The sequence below is a fragment of the Heloderma suspectum genome, chromosome 8 (assembly GCF_057233095.1).
Source record: "Heloderma suspectum isolate Gila_16-S chromosome 8, 16-S_ref, whole genome shotgun sequence".
Lineage (NCBI taxonomy): Eukaryota > Metazoa > Chordata > Lepidosauria > Squamata > Helodermatidae > Heloderma > Heloderma suspectum.
The window spans coordinates 38,236,220-38,249,744 of record NC_139465.1 but is presented as its reverse complement, the minus strand read 5'-3'; the positions used below and the strand labels follow the sequence as shown (position 1 = coordinate 38,249,744).

General features: G+C 48.2%; 1 protein-coding gene across 8 annotated transcripts in view; it reads right to left on the bottom strand.

The window, feature by feature from the left end:
* Positions 1–214: 214 nt before the first annotated feature.
* DUS2 (dihydrouridine synthase 2) overlaps positions 215–13,525 on the bottom strand; it is a 64,860-nt gene continuing 51,549 nt past the window's right edge. For 7 of the 8 annotated variants that reach the window (XM_084812001.1, XM_084811999.1, XM_084811996.1 and 4 more), the window contains one exon: positions 215–13,404. The gene's annotated coding sequence lies outside the window, so the exon portion shown is untranslated. The remainder of the gene's footprint in view (positions 13,405–13,525) is intronic. The other variant, XM_084811997.1, reaches the window with a different exon arrangement.

The following is a 13,525-nucleotide window of genomic DNA, read 5'->3' as shown; positions in this document are numbered from 1 at the left end:
TGTGTTGGACTGCAACACCCATCATTTCCAGCCAGCTGGCTGGAAATGATGGGTGTTGCAGTCCAACACAATGTGAGGCAATAGTTTGGGGATGGCCGGACTAGATTGTTGTCAGGTTTTGAGAGCCCCTGGGAAAGATAGCCTCTGCTGGACCCCCTTTCGCAATGCGAGCTGCCTTCCCCCAGCATGAGTCCCCCAACCTATCCCGCTACTTCCACCAGCAGCTGTTGCTGCTCCTTCTCACCACTGCCACCACTCGTTCTCTACCCAGATTCAGCAAGCAAGAAGGTGGTGGGAGTTGCTCCTCCCCCCTCCTCCTCCTCACTACCACCATAATTTACTTCCACATCCCTTCTGGGACAGGGGGAGGGGGCAGACCAGCAAGGAAGTGGCACTGGTGAGGAGGAGGAAGAGCAGCAGGAGGAGGTCTGGGCGGGAGGGCTCTTGACGCTGAGCCCCATGCCAGTGCGTGTGTGTCAGTCAGTTGCCTCCGATGCTTTCTGTGATTGCTGAACCTAGATACGGGGAGCACAGATCCACACCCCCAGCTTTGAGATCACTGGGAGGGGGTGGGGGCTCTGGGCCATGTGTGTGTTTGTTAGCCTTCCTTAGGGTGGCCATGCATCTTCTTTCATAGAGGACAGTCCTCTGTTGAAAGCGCTACCCAGTCCTAGTCCGGATTAAAGATAAAGCATCATCAGAAGCAAGAACCGGCCCTCGAAGTTGTCACCTGGCACGCAGGTCGCCTGGTCAGCCTTCCATACTAGACTGAGACGTACTGTATTTCTATTTAGATTAGAACAGTCATTTCTAAATTTGCATCTATGCACGTAAATTAGCGGCAAAAGGAGAAGGGGGCGGCAGAGGATGAGATGGCTAGACAGCATCACCGATGCAATGAATATGGATTTGAGCACGCTCCGGGAGAGAGCGCAGGACAGGAAGGCCTGGCGTGCTACGGTCCACGGGGTCACGGAGAGTCGGACACGACTGAACGACTGAACAACAACGTAAATTAGCACGTGCGGCTTTTATGCAAAAGTGCATCCTCTTTTGGGGCGATTTACAAGCAGCCACCGTAGCTAAAGTTCCGGTTGTGTCAAAGGCCTTTTTTGCTGCGAGACCATGTGAAGCACAGGATATACATTAGGGGTCAGCATCTGGTAGCCCCAGGACAAATGCAGCCTCAGAGCGATGCCATCTGGCCCTTCGACCTGCCAACCTGGGGGCGGCAGGGGGACAGGGCTATGCATGAAAGGCGAGGCATCCCAATAACGGGATTTGGCAATAAGCTGCTTTGGAAGGTAGGGGGTGGGACTTTGATCCACCATCTCCTTCACTGGCCAAAGCAGCCTTTTGGCAACAAGCTCTGCACAGGGAAGGCTGGTGGCTCCGATGTCAGTGGGGTGGGAAACCCAGAGAGGATTCCCCGCCCCACTAACTTCGAAGCCACCAGCCTCCACTGGCTTTGCATCACCAGGCAGCATCCTTGGGCAGCTGCTGGGGGCCCAGTGCCCACTCCTGATGCCTGCCCTGCACTCCCCTCTTTGTGTGGCAGCCAGTGGGACTCTGGCAGCCATTTTAATTTCCCACCATGCCCTTGCTGAAGACTTGCTGTGGTGCATTGTTGGAAATTTAAATGGCATCCCCCAGATCTTGGGGTTTGTGTGTGTGTTGCTGGCACTGACTGTTGCCTGCTGTTTCCGCCACTCCCAATAAGCCCACTTGGGGCGGGGCGGGGGGGGGGGGCTCCTGAAGGATGGGCACTTTGTCAAGGGTCCCTCTTCAAACCTGGACTAGGTGAGGACCCTAATAAAGACCCTTACCTCTTAGTCAATTTGGCCCACATTATAGCTACGGGGCTAAAATGCTGCTTTGAAAATCTTGGAGGAAAGATGGTGATACAGGTGGAATAAATATTATTTGCTGCTGGTTTTGACAGTTTGGATTCAGTAACAAAAAAGAGAAAGGAGGAAACTGCACCACTGGCATCTGTGGAAAGAAACTGTTAGCACCCTTTGCTGGATGTCTAGTGTATCTTCTTCCAAAAGTAATGTGGCAATTTAGAAGAAATACGAGTGTAATGCATGGGGGCGGGGGAGTGAGGTTGCTTCTGCGGTTGTATCTATAAATGACAAGCACTCTGGCCGGTGATGGTGCGGACAGCGCCGGCACCTTTTTATTAGCAGGAAGACTGACGTCATCCTCTGCCACCCTGTTCCCTCTGAGCTTAGCTGCAGTCCTCACAGTAGCTGGAGGAAACTGAATTCCCCAAGCAACAATATATTGCTTTCTATTTTAATGCAAAGAATTTGGGGGGCATCTTGGTCTTGAATGGGCAATTTAAGCCTCATTCGCTTTACGGAAGACCTGCTCCTGGGCGCAGATGAAAGCTCTCCTTGGGGGCAGGGCTATGGGACTGCCATGATGAGCAGCTGCACTGCAGATCTGGCCACTGGCTCTGCCACCAATAACCCTGCTAACGCAAAGTGTGTCGATGTTAGTAGTATACTGGGGTTCCTTATACCAAGTCAGAACATTCATCTACCTACTCTAGTATCATCTCTGACTGGTGGCAAACATCTCTCCAAAGCCACAGACAGGGGCTTCTTCCAGCCGTGCAGACTGTCCTTTTAAGTTGAGACACTGGAGGTTGAACCTTGTAAGGACCCTTCTGCATGCAAAGCTCTCTCACACCGCTAAAATCAATCCCCTTCCAGGAACAAGCTAGGGCGCGGCAGCCACTCACAGCTCACTGGGGAACATCCACTGTGTGCCCCCAAGTATTTGGAGGTGCGCGCACACACACATTGTCCACACCACACACGCGTTGAGCGGGGAGCCACGGTGTGGGAGCTGGCCTGGGTTGCGCATGCTGCACGGCTTGGTTCCACTAGGTCAGCAGAAACGTCAGTACAAGCCCAGGAACTGGAGCAGAAGGTGACCGAGAAAAACGGCTCCTCCATGACTGTGAACTGTGTGGGCGAGCCGTTCTCATTCTCCTCCTCTGCCAGATTTTGGATGCTGGGCCAATGGCTAGGAGAGGCAGCCTCAACGAGCAAAAGGGGCTGATGAGCAAAAGGTTTGTTTTGTTGATGTCAACAGGATGAGGTTAGCTTGACAGAGCAACTCTTTCTGGAAGGGCTCACTTTCACCTCAACTTGCTTACACATCATTTGATTTAGTTTTGCCTCGTGGGGGTGGAGTGGGGGAAGGGTAAAACTTGATTCTATATATATTTTGCCTCAAGCTTTGTTCTCTTTTTTGCTTCCGTCAAAAAATGCAAACAGGTGCATAGGCCCCGGGCATCAACAGATGGCAACTTCCAACCTTCCTCAATGTCTCTGATGGAGAAAGAGTCAAGAGTCTGGGCCTTTACCAGCTGATCAGAAAAAGAGCAAGGGAGCCATGCGTCCTCCAAGCTTAGCTTAAAATTGGCAACCTCGAACGTTGAGCAAAGTGGGAAAGTCAGCCAAAGATGAATGTCACGGAATTGCTGAATCAGGACGGTGTGACGCTTCTCCAATGGAAGTGGTCTGTAAGGCCACGAGAACACTGGCTATTCCAAGTGTTTGACTCAAGAGCTCCTACAGTTCATCTTCATTTCTTTCTCCAGCTTCTACTCCTTACTCTCTGCTTTTCAAACTGTGTTCCTGGGAAAGCTTGGTATTCCTTAAGTATTCCTTAGATATTTATCAGGGATTTCTCAAAGGGAAGGTTGGTAATAGCAAACGACGCTTCCCTGAAAAACAGCTTGTCCTCCTAATCTTTTCCCTGGAAAAGTGCAACCACAAAAGGATTTGGGATATGCTTTAGGTCGCACTCTCCATTCCAGAAGAGCAGCAGGCCTAGCCACTGCCCACATAAACAGAGCACATGCCCTAGAGCGAGGTGCACAGATGGACCACTGGCCAATTTCTGGTGGGCCTTTTGGTTGCTAGGATTCTTGCAAAGAATTCTAGGTTTGGTGGAACTTGGTTTGAACTAGCCAAGAGGGTACTTGCATTGTTCAGAGTGTATACTTAGATGCACTCCATGCCTGAGTTATATCTTAACTGCTGAGTGAACCCAAGGATACCATCCTGCTTTGTAAATGTAAACCATTTCTAGTTGTTTTTTAAAACCGAAGTTAGATCATGCACAATTGGAGTCAATCCACTGCTGCCCTAGGAGAGGGGTGGGCAGAAGGCAGATCAAGATTTAACAGTAAATCTCTGGGTGATTTGCAGTAATTCAGCAAAAGTTTCTTACTCCCAGTAGTTTAATGATAGCAAGTAAAATTGCAAGGAAAACAAATCAATGCCAAAGCTGGTTTGTGCTAATTACTTATCAGCCACACGGGCTATTCACACAACAGCTAGCCCACATTCAGTGGTTGAGTGTGGGTTGATGTTGAACTGTAGGTTAGCATCTTGTATGAACTCAGGACATTTTCTGCAGGGTGGCTTGTTAATCACCCTGAACAACCCAGCAACAAACCAGGGGTTCTCAAGGTGACTTGTTTCAGAAAAATAAGCCACATTGCAAGGTTAACAAGCTGCCCTATGAAAAATGGCCTGGGTTCTGACAACATGCTAACCCACTGTTCAACAAACAATCCACAACTCAAAAATGACTCACACTCAACCACTGAGTGTGGGTTAGTATGTTGTGCGAACCCAGTCTCAGTGTCCCTCACCTGTAGAAACAGGAGTATTGATTGCCTTTGACCAGGTTGGTTGTTGTGCGTTCTACTGGCCACCTTTTAAGTTGTGTGTTAGAATGCTCTGTAGTAACTCAGATGTAGATTTGTACATGTATACATTCAGCTTATACCACTGCTCATGCTGCACAGAGGACTAAGCCACCATTTTGCACCCCAGTCACATGTTTGCTTTTCCAGCACAATCATTTAAGCTATCATTACTTGAGACCAGTAAGTGGTACACTTCCTTACTAGCTATTGATTCCACCTTTTCATATAATTCTAATACTTGGCATTTGTGTTGTGCTTTGGGAGCGTAAAATCTTCACATATATTATCTCTGTAATCCTTACAACCACCCTGTAAAGTTAGGTTAGTAATGGTATGATGCAGATGAGAAGGCTGAAGCAGAGAGATAGTAGCTTACAATATGTAGTAACAGAGTCAAGAATTACCTCCACATTTCACATGGGGACCGAGGCTGAGTCAAGTTCACTTACATTATCACATACATTATCTCAGTAATCCCTAACACTACTGTAAAATAGGTCAACATTATTATTATCATTATTATTTCCATATTGCAGATGAGGATGCTGAGAGACAGTGGCGTGTTCAGGGCAAAGGTGAGATTTGAACGAGGGACTTACTTGCGCACAGCTCAGCCTTTTAAAATAACTATGCTACACTAATATATAAACTCCTATTTGATTTCAACTTTGCTGCATCATCATTTAATAATTTTAAGAAGTTAAAAGCCTGGACTCTGATGTATGAAAACTAAGACCATAATACATCTGTTCATCTTTCAGGTGCCAGAGGCTTCTTTGTGGGATTGCTGCAAAACACTAACTTCAGTACCACTCTGGGATTTACAAGACACTTAAAAAGGTAAAGGTAAAGGTGTCCCCAACCAGTCGTGTCCGACTCTAGGGTGCGGTGCTCATCCCCGTTTCTAAGCTGAAGAGCCAGCGCTGTCCGAAGACACTTCCATGGTCATGTGGCCGGCATGACTGAACACCGAGGTGCACGGAACGCTGTTATCTTTCCCACCGAGGCGGTACCCATTAATCTACTTGCAATTTCTTGCTTTCGAACTGCTAGGTTGGCAGAAGCTGGGACTGAAGACGGGAGCTCACTCCGTCACGCAGCACTCGGGTCTCGAACTGCTGACCTGCCGACCTTCCAGTCTGCAGTTCAGCGTCTTAACCACTAAGCCACCGCGGTCCTACAAGACACTTAGCATCATACAAAAATGAACACACTTCCTTGACAACAGGCTTGCAATGCTAAAACACGTGTATGCTTAGCCAGGAGAAGAGAAGATTAAGGGGAGACATGATAGCTGTCTTTAAATATGCAAAGGGCTGCCACATAGATCACTGCACAGACTTGTTCTCTGTTTCTCCAGAGGGCAGGACTGGAACAAATGGGTGGAAATGCAAAGGAAGCACATTTTGGCTCAACGTTTGGGTAAACTTCCTAACTGTTAAGTGCTGTTCAACAGGAGAGGTGGCAGGCTCTTCTTTGCAGGAAGAGTTTATGCATAGGCTGGATGGCCATCTTTAGGGATGCTTAGATCGGCCTTCCCCAACCTGGGGCCCTCCAGATGTATTGGACTACAACTCCCAGGATTCCCAACGGTTGGCCATGCTGGCCAGGGCTGATGGGAACTGCCGTCCAAAACATCTGGAGGGCACCAGGTTGGGGAAAGCTGTTGTGGTTGCAAGATTCCTCACAAAGCAGTGTGCGCGCACGCGTGCCCACACTGGGTGGCCTCCATCATCTCATCCAACTCTAACATTCTGATTCTGTGAACGTCTCTGAATTGACTTAGCCATGCAGGAATATCACACAGTAGAGCTCTTCCTGGTTTGCGCCATTTCAGGCAGCAGGCAAGGCAGGGAGCAGTTGCATGCCTGAATGCTTCCCTGTTCCCGTTCCGTGTCCAGGCCTCAGAGCATTTCGAGGGGCTGCCGAAAGGAGGCTTGCCCATGCCTTAGCACACGGGTAGCCAACGTGGTGCCTTGCCGATGCTTTGGATTACAACTTCCATCACCCCAGCTGGTGTGCCTGATGGTTAGGAATTATGGGAGATGTCGTCTAAAACATCCGGAGACCTCCAGGTTGGCTTCCTACCCTGGCTCCAGGAATGGTGGCAGCTCCTCTCACAACCTGTAACGGGGAGAGTCCCGCTGCTCTCCTGTTTTCATATACCGTTGACTGACCTAGCATAGCCTCTTCAGAGGCCCCCCAAAGCATTTACAGCCACGGCCGATAACAAATGCACTTTACTTGAAAGAGAGGAAACTTTGCCAGCTTCCTCTTTGACTTTCTCAGCCGATAGCTCATTAGCTGCCTCCTCATTCATTTCCTGAAACCAACTGTCTGTTAAGGCAAGGCTGGTGGCAGCTACACCCAACCCTAGAACCCAGGATGGGGTTTTCATGCAGACTTTACTGGAGTCAAGATCACATTTACCTGCAGAGGCTCCTGTAGTTCTCAACACTTCATAGCAAAGGACCTGTGGGCTGCTTCAGTGTAATTTAGCAGTGGGGAAAAAAACGGGCCGCCAGCGGAAACACTAAAGGAATGTATTTACTTTTATCATATTCATATCCTGCCCTTCCTGCCAGGTGCCTTACATGGGCTTATCCCATTTTACCCTCATCATAACCCTGTGCATCAGGGCTGAGACAGTGATTGACTCAAGGTCACCTAGTGAGCTTCACAGCTGAGCAGGTTTTGAATCCTGTTCCAAGTCCCAATACTTACTCCCTACAAGGGCTGTGCACTGCTTTGGCCCAAGCTCCAAGGCAAGGTGCTTCATGCTGCTTCTGAGGTGAGGTGGAGGGGGCACGAAGTGGGTCGGGCCAGTCCAAAGCGCTTCAGAGAGATCTGGACACCCAGCTGCGTGGCCACCACTGCCCAATCCCCAGCTCCTTACCTGGACCCTCGGGACGCGTGCTGGCAGCTGTCTTCTTGTTTCAGGACGCAACCTTAATGTAGCGTACTTAACGGCTGCCATTTGTGCAGGATCTATTTCTGGAAATGCAGGGAGTCACCATTTTAAAATTGGCGACTCCCTGGAACAAGAAGATGGCTGCCAGCGCGTGTCCCGAGGGCCCAGGTAAGGAGCTGGGGGCTCACACAGCACATCAGAGGGGCAAAGAGGGATTCAAACATGCAAAGCGCATCAGGCCTGCCTGAAGCAGCCTCCAAGGCAGATGGGGGGGTGTCCCTGCTCAGCCCTACTCCACATCAGCTCTCAAGTAAGCACAGCTGGTCCATTCAGAAGGGTCGGCTGTAGCCCTGGGACTCACTGTGTTATAGTTCCAAGCCCTTAATACAGGGGTGTTGAGCCTCTTTCAGCCCGAGGGCCAAATTAAATTTTGGAGATGCTCTCAGGGGCCACATTCCAGTGGTGGGTGGAACCCATTGCAAAAGGGGCAGGGCCAAAAATACCAGCATTGTTTAAGCTTGAAGCACTTCTTGCCATTAACTAAGCCTCAGGGGATACATTTCAGCCTTTTAGAATAGGAAAACTGCACAAAAGTCAGGAAACCACCAAACCGTTGGTGGCCAGGGAAAAGTGAGTAGGGCCATTTAGAGACCCCAGGTGGGCCAGATTAGGCCTGAGGTTTCCCTCCCCTGCCTTAATCAGTCAGTCACAGACATCAGTGGGTGAAGAGGAGCAGGAGGGAACTGGCTGACCCCCACCCCGAGCATCCCTGATACAGCAAGGATGACCTTACAGTACAGCAAGGATGACCTATTTATATCTTCTCAAGGGTAATTTGAAATATATTTCATTCAGCTCCCAGTCTAGCTGTTATTTATGTCCAGGACCACATTGGTGAGATTATATTGCACTGAACATAAGAAGAGCCCTGCTAGATCAGATAAAAAGGTCCATCTAGTCCAGCATCCTACTTCACAGACTAACCAAACAGATGCCCCAAGCTTTTCTTTTGCCCTCCTCAAAGGAGATGCCTTACACCACCAGCTTACAACTGAGCCATCTATCCCAGCATCACTGACTGGCAGGGGCACTCCAGGCTTTCCGGCAGGCATCTTTTCCAGCCCTCTGTGGAGATGCTGGGGATGGAATCTGGGACCTTCCACGTGTAAAGCAGGTGCTCTAGCGCTGAGCCATGACATGTAGCCCTAGCAGCTGCTATTGAGTGGCATAGTGAATCTCGACATGGACGTTCCATATGGCCATTTTGCCCAAGAGCTGTGGATATATTCTCTATGAATTTGTCTTATCCCTCCTTAAAGAAGTCCAGTAGTATATGCAAAATCCCAAGCACTTCAGCTCTCTTGGTGTTTTTTTAAAAGATGCAGAAATCACTTGGAACTAGGGGTGTTGGAAAAATCCATGGGGCAGGAGTTCAACATGTTTTCCTAGGCACAGTCCCCTGGACTTTGTTTTGGTTCCCACTACAGCACCTGACTTGAGTGAGTTGGGCCAGTTCACGGATTTTCCAGGAAGTTGCGGGGGGGGGGGAGGTTCTGCAATTTGCGCAAATAACAGCTCAATTTGCACAAATTATGGTGGAGTTTGTGTAATTTGCACAAATCGCTTAGAAATTTGCACAAATTTCAGACCCATCCCCTGAAAGCACAAAAAAGTTTGTGGACTTCAGGGAAGAGTTTGCAGCTCAGCTCACAGATGCAAAGGGAGTCATCTGCACCATGAAACTCCATCGAGCCAACCCCCCCCCCCCGATTTCCTAGTGACAGACAGCTCTAATTGGAACACACTGGCACTTTCAGCCAAAGGCTTAGAAAGCAGCAAGGATTTGGGGAGAACCTTTGCCATCAAGGGATGGGACTTCTTTAGTCAATACAGCCATTAATCCAGTTGTTCTCCCTTCCTCTTGCAAACTTCTTCACACTTCTTCCTCCTTAGAAAATAAAAGAGAAAGACCTAAACAAGAGTATGGAAAGAATATATGTTTGTGCACATTTTCAGCAATATCTTGCAGGGACAGAACACTCTGTCACTTCTATATGAAACTTCTAAGTGAGATCATCCTAAGATTTAGGCTGAAGTGTCTTCAGTATGCTGAGGACACTCCACTCTATCACTCTTGTTTCCATCAGCAGATATCAGGGAGGCAGTGGAAAAGCCAGAGGCAGCTTTGGTCTGGTTAGGGCCAAACTAACTGAAGCTGAATCCAGACAAGATGGAGGTGCTGTAAGTTGGGAGCCCTATTATTTATTTAAAACATATCTTGGCCGCCTTTCAGGGCAGAAGCCCTCCCAAGGCAACTTACAGCAATAGAATACATAAAAAAGTTAAAACTTTAAAAGAAATAAAAACATAAACACAATAAAATAGCAATACAAACAATAAAAGCCAACAGTAAAACCAGCAGCAGCAGCACCAGCAGCCATAATAAGGATCATAGAATAGTAGGGTTGGAAGGGGTCTATAAGGCCATCGAGTCCAACCCCCGAAGGCCATGTTAAAATAATATGTTTTCAAGGCCTTCTTAAAAGTCTGCAATGACAGAGCATGATGGATCTCCAATGGCAACTTGTTCCAAAAGTGTGGGGCCACCGCAGAGAAGGCCCTCTCACGTGTGGTCACCCACCTGACTGCTCTCACGGGTGGGTTAATGAGAAGGCCTTGCTTTCTGATCTTAAAGACTGGGCAGGCTGATATGGGTGAAGGAGGTCCTTCAAGTAACTTGGTCCCAAACTGTTTAAGGCTTTAAAGGTCAAAACCAGCACTTTAAATTGAGCTCAGAAACACACTGGTAGCCAGCGCAGCTGGTGCAGTCTTGATTTGGGTAGAGATATGCAACCTCCTCCGGATAGGATTCCACTCCCCCTGAAGAATCAAGTGTGTAGTTTGGGGACTCTCCTCAGCCTGGTATTGTCCCTGGATGCCCAGGTGCCGTTGGTGGCTAGGGATGCTTTCTATCAACTTCACCTTGTATACAAACTACAACCATACCTAGAGAAGGCAGATCTGGTCTCCGATGCTTATATGCTGGTTAGATGCCAGCTGGAATATAGCAATGCTCTCTATGTCATGATGCATTTAAAAGACAGTTCAGGTATTTCAACAGGTTCAGAACAGGATCATCCGAACGTCACTAAGCAGCAAGATGGGCAGCACATACTACACTGATCCTACACCAGTTGGTGTGCCGATTTATTTCCAGGCTCAATTTAAAATGCTTGTGTTTTGAGTTCAAAGGGACTGAATCCCCCCCCCCTCCCGTAAGTGTGTCTGGGACTGCAGCCTGAATGGCCTGCACCCGTATGAGCCTGCCTGAGCCCCGAGATTAGCATCAGAAGTCTGCTCTCTGGCCTATACTTAGAGATTCGACTGGCAGATCCCAGGAACAAGGCCTTGTTGCAGGGCTTGCACAGTTGTAGAGTTCCCTCCCACAGGAGATCCAAGCAAGCGTCATCTCTCCCACTGTTTAGACAGGTGCTGAAACCCCTTTTATTCATTCAGGCTTTTTAGCTGCAGTTGATATTTTCAAAAATGATGAGGGGGGGGAGAGCAAACATTGTTTGTTTCTTCATCCCAGCAGACCTAGGGCAGTCCTTGGAGCAACCTGAAACCATCACAGCACCTGGTAAGAGCCTAATTTTAATGTCTGCAACCTCCTCTCACATTCTGTCTTAAGACTATGATTGCAGACACCAGGGCTTCAACATCAGGGTCCCCCCCCCCCCCGCACTTTTGCTTCATTTACCACCTAGCCCAGGGGGTGCAGAACGTGATGCACACTGGGGCAAAAAACCCCAACTTCAAGTATAAGCTGATGGGATCTGAGCTAGCGGTGACCGAGCAAGAAAGAGATCTTGAGGTTGTGGTGGATAGCTTGATGAAAACGTCAACCCAGTGTGTGGCTGCTGTAAAAAAGGCAAACTCCATGTTAGGCATAATTAGGAAAGGAGCTGAGAATAAAACTGCCAAGATCATACTGCCCTTATACCAATCTATGGTGCAACCACACTTGGAATACTGTGTACAGTTCTGGTCACCACACCTAAAAAAAAAAGCTATTGTAGAGCTGGAAAAAGTGCAGGAAAGGGCAACTCAAATGATCAAGAGGCTGGAGCATCTCCCCTATGACAGAAGGTTACAACAGCTGGGAGTGTTTAGCTCGGAAAAAAGACAAGGAAGGAGAGTCAAGATAGCGTATAAAATCATGCACAGTGTGGTAAAACCGGACATGGAAACATTTTTCTCCCTCTCATAATACTAGAAAGCAATGGGGTCATTCCATGAAGCTGATTAGTGGGAGATTCAGGACAGATGAAGGACGTACTTCCTCACACAATGCACAGTTAAACTATGGAATTCGCTACCCTAAGACATAGTGATGGCCATCTATTTGGATGGATTTAAAAGGGGGTTAGAGAAATTACTGGAGAAGGCTATTAATGGCTACTAGTCCCGATGGCTATGTGCCACCTCCAGTATCAGAGGCAGTGAGCCTATGTACACCTGTTGCTGGGGACCATGGGCGGGAGGGTGCTGTTGCACTCATGTCCTGCTTGTGGGTTCCCTGTGGGCAGCTGGCTGGCCACTCACTGTGTGAACAGAATGCTGGACTAGGTGGACCCTTGGTCTGATCCAGCAGGGCTCTTATGTTCTTAGTTCGGAGAAACTCCTGGAGGCCACATTCCAGTGATGGGTGGGGCCGAAGGCAAGAGGGGTGGGGCCGAAAATACCAGCATATGTTAGCTTAACACTCTTAGTGAAGATAACTCTGCCTCAGGAGAGGCGTTTCAACCTTTTAGAATGGGGAAAAATGGCACAAAAGCTGGGAAACCACCAAATGATTGGTGGCTGGGGGGAAAGAGGCATGGCCTTCTGAGGAACCATGGATTCGGGCCTCTGGAGGACCAGATTTGACCCCCGGGTCTGCACCCCTGACCTAGCCTGATGAAGAGTTCCAGAGAACTCAAAGCTTGTGTGCTATTTTGTGACCTTTAAGTTGACCTAATAAAGGTATTACCCTAATATTGATTTTGGCATGTTTCTTATGGCCAGCATTACTTCTTTATTTTATCACTACATTTATATCCTGCCTTTTCCCCTATTCCAAGGAACCCAATGCAGCTTAAATGTTCTTCCTCTTCTCCATTTTATCCTCACAACAACCCGATGAGGTAGGTTAGGCTAAGAGTAACGGACTGGCCTAAAGTCAGCCAGTAAACTTCTTGGCTGTTGTGAGGATAAAATGGAGGGGAGAAGGATCACGTACACTGCTTTGGGCTCTTTGGAAGGAAGGCGAGAGGTAACAAATAAATACATAAACCCAGCTCTCCCGAATCCCAGTCCAGCACTCCAGATTCTACACCGCTCTAGCTGCTTTTTTCCAACTCTTTCTATGCCATCGCCTTTGGATTTTTAGTGCTGCTGTGCTTTTTCTTTGCTTTTGGCATTTGATTTATTTTAATTGTTGCTTTTATTGTTATTGTATCTGTGATTTTGGTAAACTGCTTTGGAAAAATGCTTAAAGTAGTAATAATACTTTGGGGTTGATGGGCAGAGTGTGATATTTTTTACACAGAACTCCAGGCACCCTCCACACGTCTCTCTGTAAATACCTTTCTTCATCATCACAGTGTCATTCGTATCTTCATTTGCTGTGGGATCCTCAGCATTCAGCAACAGGGAAACAGCGTTATTACATCAACTTCACAGAAACACTGGTTGAAAACATTTAGCAAAAGGGCTCCTGCAGGTACAGTAAAGAGATTCAAGTAATCCACGATAGAGCTGGATTAACTGTAGAGGACGATCTGTTGCAGTTTGCCAGATCGTATTAAGACCCTCCCCTTCCCTCCCCCCGCCCGGGT